Source organism: Uloborus diversus, chromosome 1, assembly GCF_026930045.1.
Source record: "Uloborus diversus isolate 005 chromosome 1, Udiv.v.3.1, whole genome shotgun sequence".
NCBI lineage: Eukaryota > Metazoa > Arthropoda > Arachnida > Araneae > Uloboridae > Uloborus > Uloborus diversus.
The window spans coordinates 56,004,530-56,018,795 of NC_072731.1; the positions used below are offsets into that span (position 1 = coordinate 56,004,530).

General features: G+C 34.2%; 2 protein-coding genes across 2 annotated transcripts in view; one reads left to right on the forward strand and one right to left on the reverse strand.

Annotated features, from left to right (window-relative positions):
* Positions 1 to 14,266, reverse strand: part of LOC129221436 (lysophospholipase D GDPD1-like) — a 97,217-nt gene that overhangs the window by 78,415 nt on the left and 4,536 nt on the right. The gene's annotated exons all lie outside the window — the stretch shown is intronic.
* Positions 1 to 14,266, forward strand: part of LOC129229769 (smoothelin-like) — a 112,557-nt gene that overhangs the window by 452 nt on the left and 97,839 nt on the right. The gene's annotated exons all lie outside the window — the stretch shown is intronic.

A 14,266-nucleotide genomic window follows, 5' to 3' on the forward strand; every position in this document is an offset into this window, starting at 1 on the left:
AAAAAAATAGTGAATGCAGTATGTAGCTTTTTCTTCTTGAATTCACAATGTTAGACAAAATTTCGACAGACTAACTCAATGCTATGTTTTTTTTTTTTTTAACATTTTTTTCAATTGCAAAATTCCTTGGCTGTAACAAAGTTTTTTTGTGCGTTTGATAGGAATTTTCGGGTCATTTAGCTTGATTTTATACTTCATTGCTATGCAGATACGTAAAAACTAATTGTAATGCATATAATGTACTATAGAAACTCTAAGCGGTGCTTTTTTCCTCGAAAACTCAAGGTACATCCTGTCTGTTTTGCTTATTTACAGAAATCGTGCAGTTTGAAGAAAAAATGTACATACATGTTATTTGATGAATACTTAAAAAATGGTTATGATATATGCTAAAAATTTGAAACCGATATCGAATATATATATCTGTTACGATAAATGTGATAAATCCGGTGATTTTGTATAATCCCCGGTGATTGTTCACAATCCCCTCTAAAATTGGTAAATGTGATAAATTATTGAATATTTAGCCATGTTTATCAAGTTTACCGACTAATGTATACAATCCTCGACTCGTAATGGTGAATGCAATAAAAGTCGATACTTAGCCAAAATTCGTTCAGTTTGCGCCACTGAGGAGAGATAAAATGGAGGGAGTGAACTTTCATGCGTGAACCCAAGACCTCAAGTCACGTGATTGATTTTGTATTGACCATGTTAGTAGGAATTCAATACAGTAACCTTTCAGTAATATATACCCTAGTTAACTGGATGTCGATTAATCAAGAGAGCCGTTTAAGTGTACACTATATAAATAAAATGCAATTTAGTGCAATAATGAATCTTTGTAGGCCATTTTTTGTATTTTTGTTACGCATTTATAAAATTTTGTTCTTCAGTTTTGTGTTTTATTTTCTTGAAATTCAAAATACAATTTTTACTGCGTACAGTAGTTTCTTTATGTACCCTGGCTCAATTTTTCGGTTATTTTGTTTAAACCGTACTTTTATTAATTTGTACAACCTGGACAGTAGCGGATTTTAGGGGGGGGGGGCAGAGGGCACGTTCCCCTCTCCCCCAAAAGGCTAAATTAATTTCACTATTTTGTTTATAACTTTTTAATTCACCTTTTGCCTTTTTTTCGTAGTTAATTAAAAAAAACACAAAACACATACAGCATATTTTGAATAAAAGCATTTTTGTTTGCTAAGGAAGTATTACTGGATTCAGAGGCCTAGAGTTGCAGAATACATTTATCTCACTGGTTTCGAATTCAAGGGACCGTATTATAATGATTTGTTCGCTAATTCTTCTATGATGGAATCAATAATTAGCATTTTTTATTTTTATTTTCAAATGTGTAAGGCGCACCTGAAAGAATAATTTTGATTTTGGAACCTATTTGCGAAATAATAGATTTATTTTTCAGCCTATAAAATATGCAAAATGAAAGAAATTATATGGTAGTTTCTATGAAAAACCGTGATTTTTTTTAATGGAAACGGTATATAGTACAGTAGAACTTCGTTTATCCGAGTAACTGGGGCCGCAGGTTCCTCGAATGCCGGGGATCTCGGTTAGTGAAAACTTTGTACAAAAGCATGTCAGGATTTCAAATTTTTAAAATGTATTAAATAAAATACAATAGAATATTTTTAAAGGATAAAAATAAACATGTAAAAATAATGTCTTACAGCTAAAAAACTAAAATTAGAAAATAACTTGTAAGTTTTAAAAGTCAATTGATTTTTTTACGATGCAAATTTAAATAATAACAGACGCCTTTGAAAAATACAAAATTTCCAGAAAACAAATTTAGTTTAAAATTCGAAATTCACCATTTTATTAAATGTACATCTTTGTTGTCAAATCTGTTACCATTCTTTGCGTAAGTCCCGAATTTCTGACAATAGCTCCCCTATCAAGCAATTTTTTTAAGAAAACAAATTTCTATTGGTGTAGTTAGTATCCGTCATCTGCTCTAATATGGGTCTGTCTTATGTTTCTTAGAAGTTAGTAACACAGTTTTTACAGTAACAGAATATATACATATAATGTTTATTTATGTGTTTTTATTTACTGCACTGCTGCTATAGATAAATAGGGGCAAGGAGTTTCTTGGGGCTAGTTTTTTCTCGGAGCAACTTGCCCCACAAAGAAGGAACAACTACCTCACAAGCACAAGCCCTTGAAAAATTAAATTTTAAGTTAGATAACGAAACGTAAATCGTTTCAGCGCAATATTTTAGAATGCACAACAGATGTTTCTATAAAAACACCAAAGAACTAAACTCTATCATTTAAATTTCGTGAGAAAGACCAAAAAGTTCAAAAACGAAAATATTTTCAAAAGTAGATCAGTGATGCACGTGCTCAGCTTTTAATGTACCGGACGCTACTGGCCTGGCCAATAATATAACTGCCATCAGTGCGCTGCAACATTCCATTTGATTAGGTACTAGTGGTACCCGCACGGCTTTGCCCGTAATGGAAAAATTAAAAGGTCTTTTGGTTCGCCTGTATATTTACAAATAATGTATGGTGAATTTTCTCGCCAATTGGCTTGTACCCATGTTACGGTTCCACGTTATGATAATTTCGTAATTTACTCGTCCATCTTATGATATTTTTGTTCTTAAAATTGGAATAGAAAAAGAACCACATCGAATTTTCGAAAAATCGCTTCGAGGTGCACACCCCCATGCTACAAACTAACTTATTCCAAATTTCATGAAAATCGGCCGAACGGTATAGGCGCTATGCGCGTCACAGAGATCCAGACATCCTCCGGACAGAGAGACTTTCAGCTTTATTATTAGTAAGATAAGATAAGAAAGAGTAAAGATAAAAATAAAGAAGATTTACAAAATACATTTATTTTTTTTCTTCATTTAGCTATTTCAAAAGGAACAACTTACCCGCGGAACTTTTAGCCCCGCCCTCTCTTATACAACTTTGTACAGATAGCCTTTACAAAATACCGCCTATATTTCTTCTTCTCAAATTTAATTTTAAGTTTTATTGAATGCTTTCCAATCAACGTAAATGTAACGATATTAAGATTAGCTGCACTTTTTGTTGCTTCAAACGCTATAGAATTCTTTTACAGAGAAGAATTGAATGAAAACTTTGGAACGAAATTCATTAATTTTTAAAAAAAGCGAGTATGAAAGAAGGTTAAATGAAATCTTCCATTTTCCTAAATTTCGCAGATACAAAATGAGTACTGTGATTATTTTCTTAACTTTGTCTAACCATTAATCGAGTTACCAGTTTTCCAGAAATTTCTCTACTCACTACGGAAATTCGGGCTATTGACGTTCTCTTAACTGAAAAAATTCGCTTTTTCCCAGTGTAACCCATTGGTGATTTTGAACCCGTCAAAGAGAGCGGAAAGAAGTTTCATTAAAATTAAGCCTAAATTATTTTAATTTTTGAACAATCGTGAATTGCTTCCTATCCTCACTTGACCGAAGTTGTTGTTGCTCTGAATTTTCAGCTTACCATGATAACGGTTGATTTTAACATTTATTTAGAGAGCGAAATTTTCATCATCAGAGTTACAAATTGTCTGTGGTTTGAATTTATTCTTAGTTTTTCAGGGCTAAACTCAAAAAGATTTTAGTATGAAATTTTTTTCTTTCCAGGAAAAAACACTTTAGATGAACTTAGCAAAACTTCATCTTATATAATTAAAAACTGAGCGTGTGTATCTGTGTATGTATGTATCTAAGTCCGAGCTACTTCTCCCGAACGCCAGTAAACTGACCATCGAACCAGGTATTGATGGATTCGTTATTTTCCCGTCTTGATGTTTGGCTACTTAACATAATTCTCCGATAGTAATTAGCGGAGATATCAATTAAAAACTGTTAATTGTGCTACTTAGATTTCGACATAAAATCCCTATTTTTCGAAAGCTTTCCTCCATTCAAATTATTATTCAGTGCTTCATCTCAACTTTTCGCAACAATGTTTTTATTAAAATTTGCAGCGTGAAGAAAATCATTGAGAAGGAAGATCTATTGCCATTTATTTTCTCGAATGTGAAGAATAAAATTCTGGCTTTTGTTTTGAGGCTTTCCTGCAATCGGGGGACTTAAAATGGTTCCTTTTTGGTTATTTTTCCGCAATCTGTCGCAAAATTTCACTGATTTTTTTTTCAAGCCTGATTATTGAACATGCGTCACTTGACATAACTTTTATTTTCGAGGTGCACTAAGTAAAGCTCAGCTAGTCTAAATATAAAACTTCCTGATTAAATTATTGAAGATTGATAAGAAATAAAAATACATAACGGGTTATCTGCTGTAAATAATCTTTATGGTAAGTATACTGGTGGATATCGGCCATAAAATCTTTATATTTATTACCCCATCATACTCAATTTCTTTTTAAAGAATGTGCCTCGTATTACCAAAACATAAGAAAATCACTCGTCATAAAATGACGGGTGCAAATTTCTTGGCCATTTCCATTCCATTTGTAGAAACAAGAAACCCGATGAGTAGGGCCCTATCGCAATTCGTGATTGTAAAAAACATAATTTGAATTCAAGCCGTCTAAATTCAAATGAATGCTGAATGTTCATTTTCACTTTTTTCTCGTCTCTGTGTACATTATTTTTGACGCGCGATTTGGGGGATCACGTGCAATGCCCACAAAATAATCTCAACGACGGCTTCGAGAAGAAGACTCAAATTCGTGTCGCTCCAATCTTTCAAAAGCATTTATTTTCCGGCGTTGACAGTTATGAAATCATTCATATCATGTGGAAAGAAAAGTACATAATAAATCAAGACTCCTTCCATTGCATATGCAAATTGTCGGAATGGATGGCTGCGGTACCTCTAGCGGATGTCACTCTTATTACTTCGTCCGCAACAAATTTTGAAGCCTTTCATCCTTGACTGAATGCCAACTCTTGCTTCTTTCAATTACCCCTCTCCCAAAGAACTTGAGGCTGGAACGAATTGCATATATGGATAACACACTATTTTATAAAAAAAAAACTTTTTTTTTCCTTTCTTTTTCTTTCTTTCTTTCTTTCTTTTTTTTTTTTTTTTTTTTTTTGTCATTTTAAGTAAGAGTTTCATTTTGAAATTTTTCATTTTTGCAGAGAGACTTAAAACATTCTTTTTAATCCTGAACTGTTAGGATAAAACTCGTGAGATGCGTCCTGGTGGGGTGGGGTGAAGTTCTGAAAGGAAATTGTACTAAAAACAGTGGTTTTACGACCCGTCAAATGCAACCCCCGCCCCCCTCCGACTTTGAAAAATTAATGTTTTTACATTTGCGAGTTTTTTTCTTAAACAAAATGCTCATCGAGTCTGTATCCTTTGCCCCTCCTCCTACTGGAAAACTTCGAACTGGTTCTAAAAAATTCTGCTATAAAATTTGCGGGCTCCACCCCTACTCGTCAACTCCCTCTCTCATTACGACACAATCCGAACATTCTTTTACAATGAGAATTGAGTAAATCCCTCTGTGCTTGAAAAATAAAAGAATGTAAAATAACGTACAAATGTAATAATTGGCAGAAAAGCTGCATACAAGTGTTTCGGAGTTACAAGAAAGCTCGTTTACCAATGCAAAAGATGTGATCTTATGGATGAATCCAATTCTTAAATTTTCGACGTTTTGCCGCCAACTTAAAAGCTTCACCTGGGGTCATAAGCGCTCATATGCAATATTTTAAGGGAGGGGGGGGGGCTTAGAAATTGTTCTCACATTTTAGCTGGATAATTTTTCCATAGAAACCGATTTCATTACAGATTAGAGTTATTGAATTTGATATTTTGAATAAATTAGTCATCAAAGGCTGGAGAAGAAATGTTTTTACATTTTTGCAAAGAAAAAAAGTACTAAAAGCAAGGAAGTTCTAATTTCTAAGGGTCGGGCTTGAGCCCCCACTTGCCCCCCTATATGGGTGCCAATGCCTGGAGCGCCTTAAACAAATTTTTGGGAAAACGGAAATTCTCAAGTTGCCGAGTGGAACTCCGAATTATATTGAATGATAAAATATGGGTACGCCTAACATAAGTACATCTAATGGAAAGGGACATTCGGGTTTTTACATATTTGCGATATTGCAATTCTCCAAATTTGCCGAGCCGTCCGACAAATTTTGCTGAACATAAGACAATCTTTGGGAGATCAGTGGCCTCCCATCGGTGCGTCCCTCATCCTCACAATCAGCTTCTTCTTTTAAATGAGCTTCAACTTCCCTCTTGTTTCACCCAGAAATAAGTCTCATTGGTGATAAGTTCCACCAATAAGATTGTTACAGCTAAATTTTGCTAGATTTTTCAACTATCAAAGGGACCTCTGGTCCCTCAAACTATGAAGGACTGCGTGCCAGGCGCCTTGCCTTCAGAAGACAACACAATAGCTGGTGGTGCCATCTATAGACAGTTCGAGAATTTAGAACCAGGCCAGGAGCCGAATAACTTTCTGGTCTGGCACCCCCAGAGATACCGTTTCACTTGGAGGACATTGTGACCACGAGCATGTTTAACGTCGCCCAGTCACCATTAATGACGACAGTGGATCTTCGACCACCGAAGAGTAAACCCAAGACCCTCTGGCCCCAAGTCCAACGCCTTACCGATCAAGCCACCACGGCCCCGTTAGATTTTTCAACCAATTTCTGGGTGAAACATTGAACTTCATAACTCGCGTCGTTTTTTCTTCATCTCATCTGTCCTCACCAAACAACCCTTTTCTTATGAAAATAATTTAGGGTACACGCACGGGGGGAGGGGCGATATTGACAGGGCAGTGTGAGAACGCAGTTGATGCAGTTTGTTGAGTTTTGTGCTCGCCCACAGATGAAAAATGTCCGCTAATCAAAAGGAAACAAATAGATAACGTAAATATTAGTGCTGCTCCACACCGCCCATGTCTATAATTAGAACTAGCTATTAATGTATTTCGGCCTTGCATCATTCCATTCTCATCACATCCCTCCCCCCCCCCCGTTCCCCCCCCCCCCTCGTTCGAAAACATTGCATATTCTCAATTCAAATAAACAATAGGAGGTGCTGCAATCTCTGGCTAATGGCGGCTGAAAGAGGTTAAACAAATGCCGTAACTTGTATCCCGCTTTAAAGCTTAGTGAATAACAGTAATTCTTCATCGTGTTTACAGGTGATTTTCTTTTCTATTCTTTTGAAATTACATTACGCCATAAACTGTTTGAAGTCACCACAAAGGGAAAACGTGGAACGGAATGTTTGACCTCTTTCGGTAGTTAATTAAATCACCGCAATGCAACGTATTTAAGCTCTGGAATTGCTTCTTAGTATATACTTTGTTGTGTTAAATATTGGCAAATAATCGTTGCTCCATTAAAACAGTTTCCCATGCTTTAAAAAGATAAGGCTTATCATAGAACGTTCCTAATTATAGATACAATTAGACCATGACAATATGTCCTCACATTTCAGATTTGGAAGCCTCGTTAATTAGCTCTGTTTGTGTCTTCGGCTTTTGTTTGTACCCTGATAAGAAAAAAAACCTACTTCGCAAGATAAACAAAGAGGTAATTTGTCGAAAGATTTCGAGTACTTTTTCTTTCGTTTGTGGCGTAGTTGAGTTTAAGAATAGAACGATGAAGTGTTGTCTTAATTGTATTTTTACGTTTTACCAATGAACCTATCTCTTGCCAGATAGAGGTTGAAATGAATCTTAAAAGATGCCACGTTTATTCAAAGTTATACACATTGCTTGATTAGTGCAATACTGCTGCGTATATTTCCTGTAAAATGCTTGAAACTTGGCTGGAAATTCATAAGTCGTGACTCACATGTAAGGTAGAAATTGAAGAATTATCAAGCACTGTTGATGTGATTTTTGTTGACAAGTTGGGTTAAATTCTTCTAAGAGAAAGAGTTTAAAAATGAATTATCATTTAAAAGAATTACTCAGTCATACATTTGGGTGCAATTCATTCGAAGAAAGCCAAATTGAATTTTTTGAACTATATGCATTAATTTCTCTTTCCGCATTCAATACTGATGCAATTTATTGTCAACAGAAACAATCAATTTGCCCACTCTTCCGTCATCTAGTATTCAACAGTTTGGCGTAGTTTTAACTAGAGACGCACCGATTAATCGGCAGTACAGATTAATCGGTCATAATCTGTCACTTTGCCGATTATTTATAATCGACCAAAGTTTGCCGATTAATCGGCGGAAAAAATATTTTTCCAAATAATTTTTTAAGCATACTTTTAACAAGAAACTATGATGAATGCATGAACAATAAAAATTAAAAAATCAAACAACGTAATTTACTGCAAACATCATTTTAGAACTGCAGTATACAGAGTAAAATCAAATAGATTAGAAAGTGTTGCATTTCATGAACATTTATTAAAAGCAAACCATAAACAGTTACAAGCCTGAGCAAGAGTCTGCAGTTAAATCATAGGAGATGCCATATACAGATTACACACAAGCAGGGCCATCCGAAGAGCTGACGGCACCCGGGGCGAAAGTTTCCCGCCCCCCCCCCTATACACAGAAAAATCAAGTTAGTTATAACATCAATGCATAATACGTACTCTTTTTTTTTACATATTAATGAACAGAAAAATCAGAGGGCTATGCATAATACAAATTAAAACGCAAGCAATGAATCTTTTTCGAATATTTGTGAAACATTAATGCTCCCAACAACTTTTCGAAAAATGGAAATGTTAAAAATCCAACTATTTATCTAGTAAAATCTTATCCCATTAGATAAAAAACAAATAATTAAAACTGAGTTGGTTATTCATATTGATCAAACTAAGAACACGAATGGATACTTGATTGATTATAAATAGAAAATGTATTTATCGAAGTAAATTACATCAAAATTAAATTTCGATCTGGACTCGTCCAATGACTCTTTTCAAGAGTTTTTTGGTTTTACCTGTACCAACTTAATACCAGCTTTCATATATGTTTCATATATAAAATTATTTTCAAATAAAATAAGAACCGACTTCAAAAAACAAAGAGGAACGAAAAAGTAAAAAATAATTTTTCATACTTACATACGATTTCCTACCCAAATGTATAAATCAAATTTATTTTTCGATTCCTGTACAAAAATCAACTAAACACCCAATTATAAAATAAACACTGATTTTAATTACTATACGATGAATTATTTTAATACCTAACTAATTATATACGATCTCTAAATTTTAAATAACCATTTGAAGTCGGGGCCTCCTATAAACTACTACCTAACGTAACTGAGTAGTTTTAGATTTAAAGACTTTCGCGTTTTGTTAAATTAGTGTTTAACTCAGGATTTGATCTGTTGTCAGTTACGTTAGGGGGGTAGTAGTTTATAAGAGAGTTCAAATGAGTTATATAAGACTTCAAATATAAATATATATTCAAATATAATATTCATATAAGACTTCAAATGGTTATTTAAAATTAAGAGATCGTATATAATTAGTTAGGTATTAATATAATCCATCGTGTAGTAATTAAAATCAGTGTTTATTTTATAATTGGCTGTTTTGTTGATTTTTTGTACAAGAATTGTAAAATAAATTTGATTTATACATTTGGGTAGGAAATCGTATGTAAGTATGAAAAATTATTTTTTACTTTTTAGTTCCTCTTTGTTTTTTGAAGTCGGTTCTTTTTTTATTTGAAAATAATTTATGAATGTTGACTGCCACATTTCTTGCACAAATAACTAGAGTCACTCTTTTTACGCAACAAGTAAGAGTTGACCGATTCGTTTATTTCCCGAAGCACTGTGTGATGATTGAAATTTCGTATTTCTTCCTTCTTTTTCTGTACAGTCTTCTCTCGTCAGAAGATTAATTTCTTCTTTCCTTTGTATAATATCAGACTGCTGTTTGCTACAGTTCTGCAGCTCTGTACATATCTCTATGGCTTTTTTGCAGGGATAAATTAGTTTCTCGCAGCAATCTTTCCTGAATGCTTCTATCAGCTATTCCCAAAACAATACGGTCGCGTAATATACTGTCCACTGGGGTGCGTCTTATTTTTGAAGATGTTATTTTCTCATGAGGCACCCTCTCATTTTGTTCCTTTGGATGAAAAAAAAATTCACATATCATAAAAATAAAAATTGAATAAAATTTAGAGGTTGCTACCGTTGCTGCAAAATTTGAAAACTTTTAAATTTTTTTGCATTGATTATTATAATATTCATTTATGTTATCTTTTTGTCATTAATTTTAATTAGTAAAGAATTAGTTTGTTACTAAGTTTGAAATTATTTCATATTTCATTAAATTATGTTAATTAACTTCAACTCTCAACCTCTTAACTAACTGTCGGTTAGTAACTCAAAGAAACACAAGTTGTCAGTTAAGAACTCAAAAAGAAAATTAAGAGTTCTATTTCAACAATCAAAAACAAAATTATTGCAACCATTATTTGTTTAACCTTGCTCTTGCTGATGATACTTTATGCAAGATTTCACTTCCAGGCAAGAAATTATTTCTAACTGAAAGAAAACTAAGAGGACAAGGTGAAATTGGTAAAATATAAATCTCTATTTTAAAAGGCAACAGAACTTGCGTGAAAAGAAGAAGTTTTGAAAGAAAGAAAATCATGAAGAATCTGAATCAACTGTAGTGAAAGTTTTTTTTTTTTTTTAGCAGCCTCTGTTGTAACTGAATGTACTTTGAGTCTCTTTCTTAAAGAAACCTAAAAGAACAACTCTTCCAGTGAAACACTGAACAGCAGGTGTTGTAGAACTAAAACCAAAGGGGAAAAAATAGAGGATTTCATTACTAACATTCAGATTTTTCACCAGAAAAGTATTTTCATCAAGTTTTTTTTAAAGAGATATTATCAAATAGTTTGGATGATGAGTAGCGATCAGAAAAAGGCTTGTATATTTCACATTACTCGAAACAAAGGGGAAAAAATTACAATATTGGTGAATGTAAAAGACTGAAATTGTATACCAATGATATGAATGGCGTAGTGGAACTTTTGCATGATTTTTGTTTGACAATATTACACAGCATAGCAACCATAAAATGCTTATTATTTTTTTCTATGCATAGGAAATAAGTATTTGGGTTATGTTTCTACCTTAACCAACCCAAATTCATTTTGATGTCAAATATTGCAATAGAAAATTGGGAATATATTTTCACTTTATTTTTTCACAATGAACGTAATTTTAATCGCTGGTAGCAACCTCTAAATTTTGTTCAATTCTATGAAACTTTTAAGTGGGTGTTTTTTCATCAAAAGGAAGCATTTAAAGGGGTGATCTATAAGAAATTCAAAATTTTTTCGAAATGTGCATTATAAGACGCACCCTACTGTCCACTAATGTTCCATATTCACAATGCTTGATTAATTTTCGTAAATATTTTATAAATTCATCACATTTCTCATCACGTTCTTGTTTATGACAATTGAAAATGTATCTTTTCACTACAATGTTCCGCGCGTCTGGGTTTTGCATAGTTCTCGTAGGCAGCTAAAACATCTTCATATTTACTTTGTTTGGACGTCAGTAATCTGAAATATATTGAACAATTCCACTGCTTCTTCACTAACGCAATTCAGCAATATTGCGACTTTAACAACGTCACTTTTTTTTTTTCTCGGCATAGCCTGCAGCTTTCAGAAAAATTTCAAAGTTCATTTGCTTTTCTTACTATATATCGTACCGTACTGGTTTATTTTATGTCTTTTTTTCCCATTGATCATTGATTTTGTGGATCGTACCAGTAATTTATGTTGAATAAAAAGGTTTTGTAAAAAAATATAAGTAAACATTATGTTCTTTATGTAAGAAACAGTAATGTATAGTTGATAAAAGAAATGATTTTTAATAGTTGAGGGGGTGTTTACAAGTGTCTTAAATGATTGGGTACGTTTATAAAAGTTTTTACTCATACCCTTTTCCACAACGCGAAATTTCACCTTACGCGAGGAGTCTTGGAACGCATCCCTCGCGGAAGTCGGGACTGGATTGTATTTAAATAAGTTGAAATGTTCCCCGTGGCTTAAATGTTTGTGACGGGCTCGCAAAAATTAAAACCTCGTGAAAAGAAGTGCTTTTACAGTGTTTCATTTCCAAAACTGATATAGATTCTGATTTAAAAAAAAAAAATGTTTTCTATATGGCTTGATTACGTCCGCCGTTGTACCATTTTCAGAGATGTTTAAAATCTTGGCAAACAAAATTTCCTTCGGCGTAAGTGACGACTTCTGCAGCTCTGTGTTTTTAGTCTTGGCAGAGAATCCCAATCGTACGAGTAACTTATTAGGGCGATCCCAAAAACAAATCTTTTGTATCTGCTAGACGACGGAGAGGTTACGTCAAAATGACGTAGTGATGGAGGACCCAGCGAGCTTCAGAAGGCGTGAAGGACACCAAATAAAAACACATTGTTGCAAGAGCTTTTGAGTTTGGGATGGGCCATTGTAAATTATGAGGCTCTTTGAGCTCTTCGGGTAGAATAAAGCATGGGATATTGCAATGCTCTACGCGGTGGCTTCGCAAATAGTGCCATTTTTATCGTCAAACGGTGAAATAGAGATTGGTGAAATTTGTTTGAATTTTGAGAATTGGTGTTTCTTTTGGAAAACCACGTTCTTCTGTAGATTACTTTTCAAAAAACGGTTTTTAACTACAACACAAAGAAATATCCGGCTATATCGCATACTAAAATATCCGGTCAATCCTTTGCCATTCATCTTTTCCAATTGTCTTTTTTCTACAGCAAGTGAACGGGACACACGTGCATGAAGTGCTGACCCCGTTTTTTTTTACCTTTTTATCGTTTTGAAGAGCCCCTTGTTACTCCCCCCCCTCCTCTGTTACACTTTCGTTTGTGCCCTGTTCTTTTTTTCTTTGCCCTGGGCCTGGAACCGTATTTGAAGCAGCACCCCCACACCATTTCAAATGCTCACAAGGCATTACAATCGTTTTTTCACGTCCTTTCAGGGGCACCCCAATGCGAGGTCGTGGGAGGTCACTGTGAGACTGTGACCTCCTAAAAGCTTCCTTATTCGTCAGTTTTGCCAGAGGATTTGGCAAATTCGCAGTCAGTAGTGCATATATTTTGTAATGATCTCTAATTATCACCTCTCATTGGAAGCAGGTATGTGTGCATGCTCGTGTTTTATTATTCGGTAAAATTCAGAGTTTCATTCGGTAAATTGTGAATTTCCTCCCACCTAAAAATTAAGTTCCGGGCGCCACTGCGCACTTTTTCGGTCTTCTAGTTATCGCGCAATCAGTTGATGAAGTTATTTTTGAAGGGTCATTTCCCACCAGGTGTCTTTCCTTCAACATGAGTTCCATAGCGACATAAAAAACAGAAACAGGGGTGCCCACAAAGGGTCATGGTACAAATTACGCAACTGAAATTTTTAGGAAGGTTGTTTTCTGGGGAATATTCCTCTTTTCTGGAGCAAGTTGGTTTATGTGTTCGAATCGTCTCGTCGTGTTATTGTTTTCCGAGGTATACTCATGGCCCAAAAAATATCGTCATTTGCATTCCGAATTGAAGTTTTTCAACGCAATGCGATTGAAGTTTTTCGACTCATCAAATGCAATTGGGTTCTTGTTGAATCAAGGCTCGGGTATAAGCAAGTTAGATTCTATAATCTGAATTGAAATGACACGAAGAATGAAAGAGCTCTTGGGGGAGTAGGCGGGGTATTAAACCTTCGTGTTCAATCAACACAGAGAAAGTGATTTTTTTACTTCACCATCTCTAAAATTCATTAAAAAAATTTAAACCCTTTTACCACAAACCGCTACGACTACACAAAATTTGTCTCCTCAAGAGGTATTGCAGTAAAAGTAATAAAATACTTCAGAAAATTAAAACATTGAAGAACCATTAGAAGAACTTTTTAATTTTGAATTTCGCTTTCTATTTTCATTTTCATCTGTGCTCTAGTTCTTCGGGAAAAAAAAGGAAAGGCAACTAAACTGGTGCAGTTTATGGAATTGGCATTAAACCATAGCAACAAGTTATGTTGACATTTAACAATCAAGTTTTGTTCGCAATTTTTTGGGGAAAAAACTTCAATAATCCCCATCTTTATGTACTAATGAATAATTCAAGTTTTTTAACGGTTTTATTTCAAAGAAAGTAACATTAACTTTTTATCACATTCTTTAATCTCATGATGTATTGTTTCTGACCGCCATAATATCGATTACAGTATTGCATTAATTGTAAAATTAGAGGTTTTTGACATGAGTTTAAACCATAGTTAAAACTCTTGCGCCAAAAACTAGC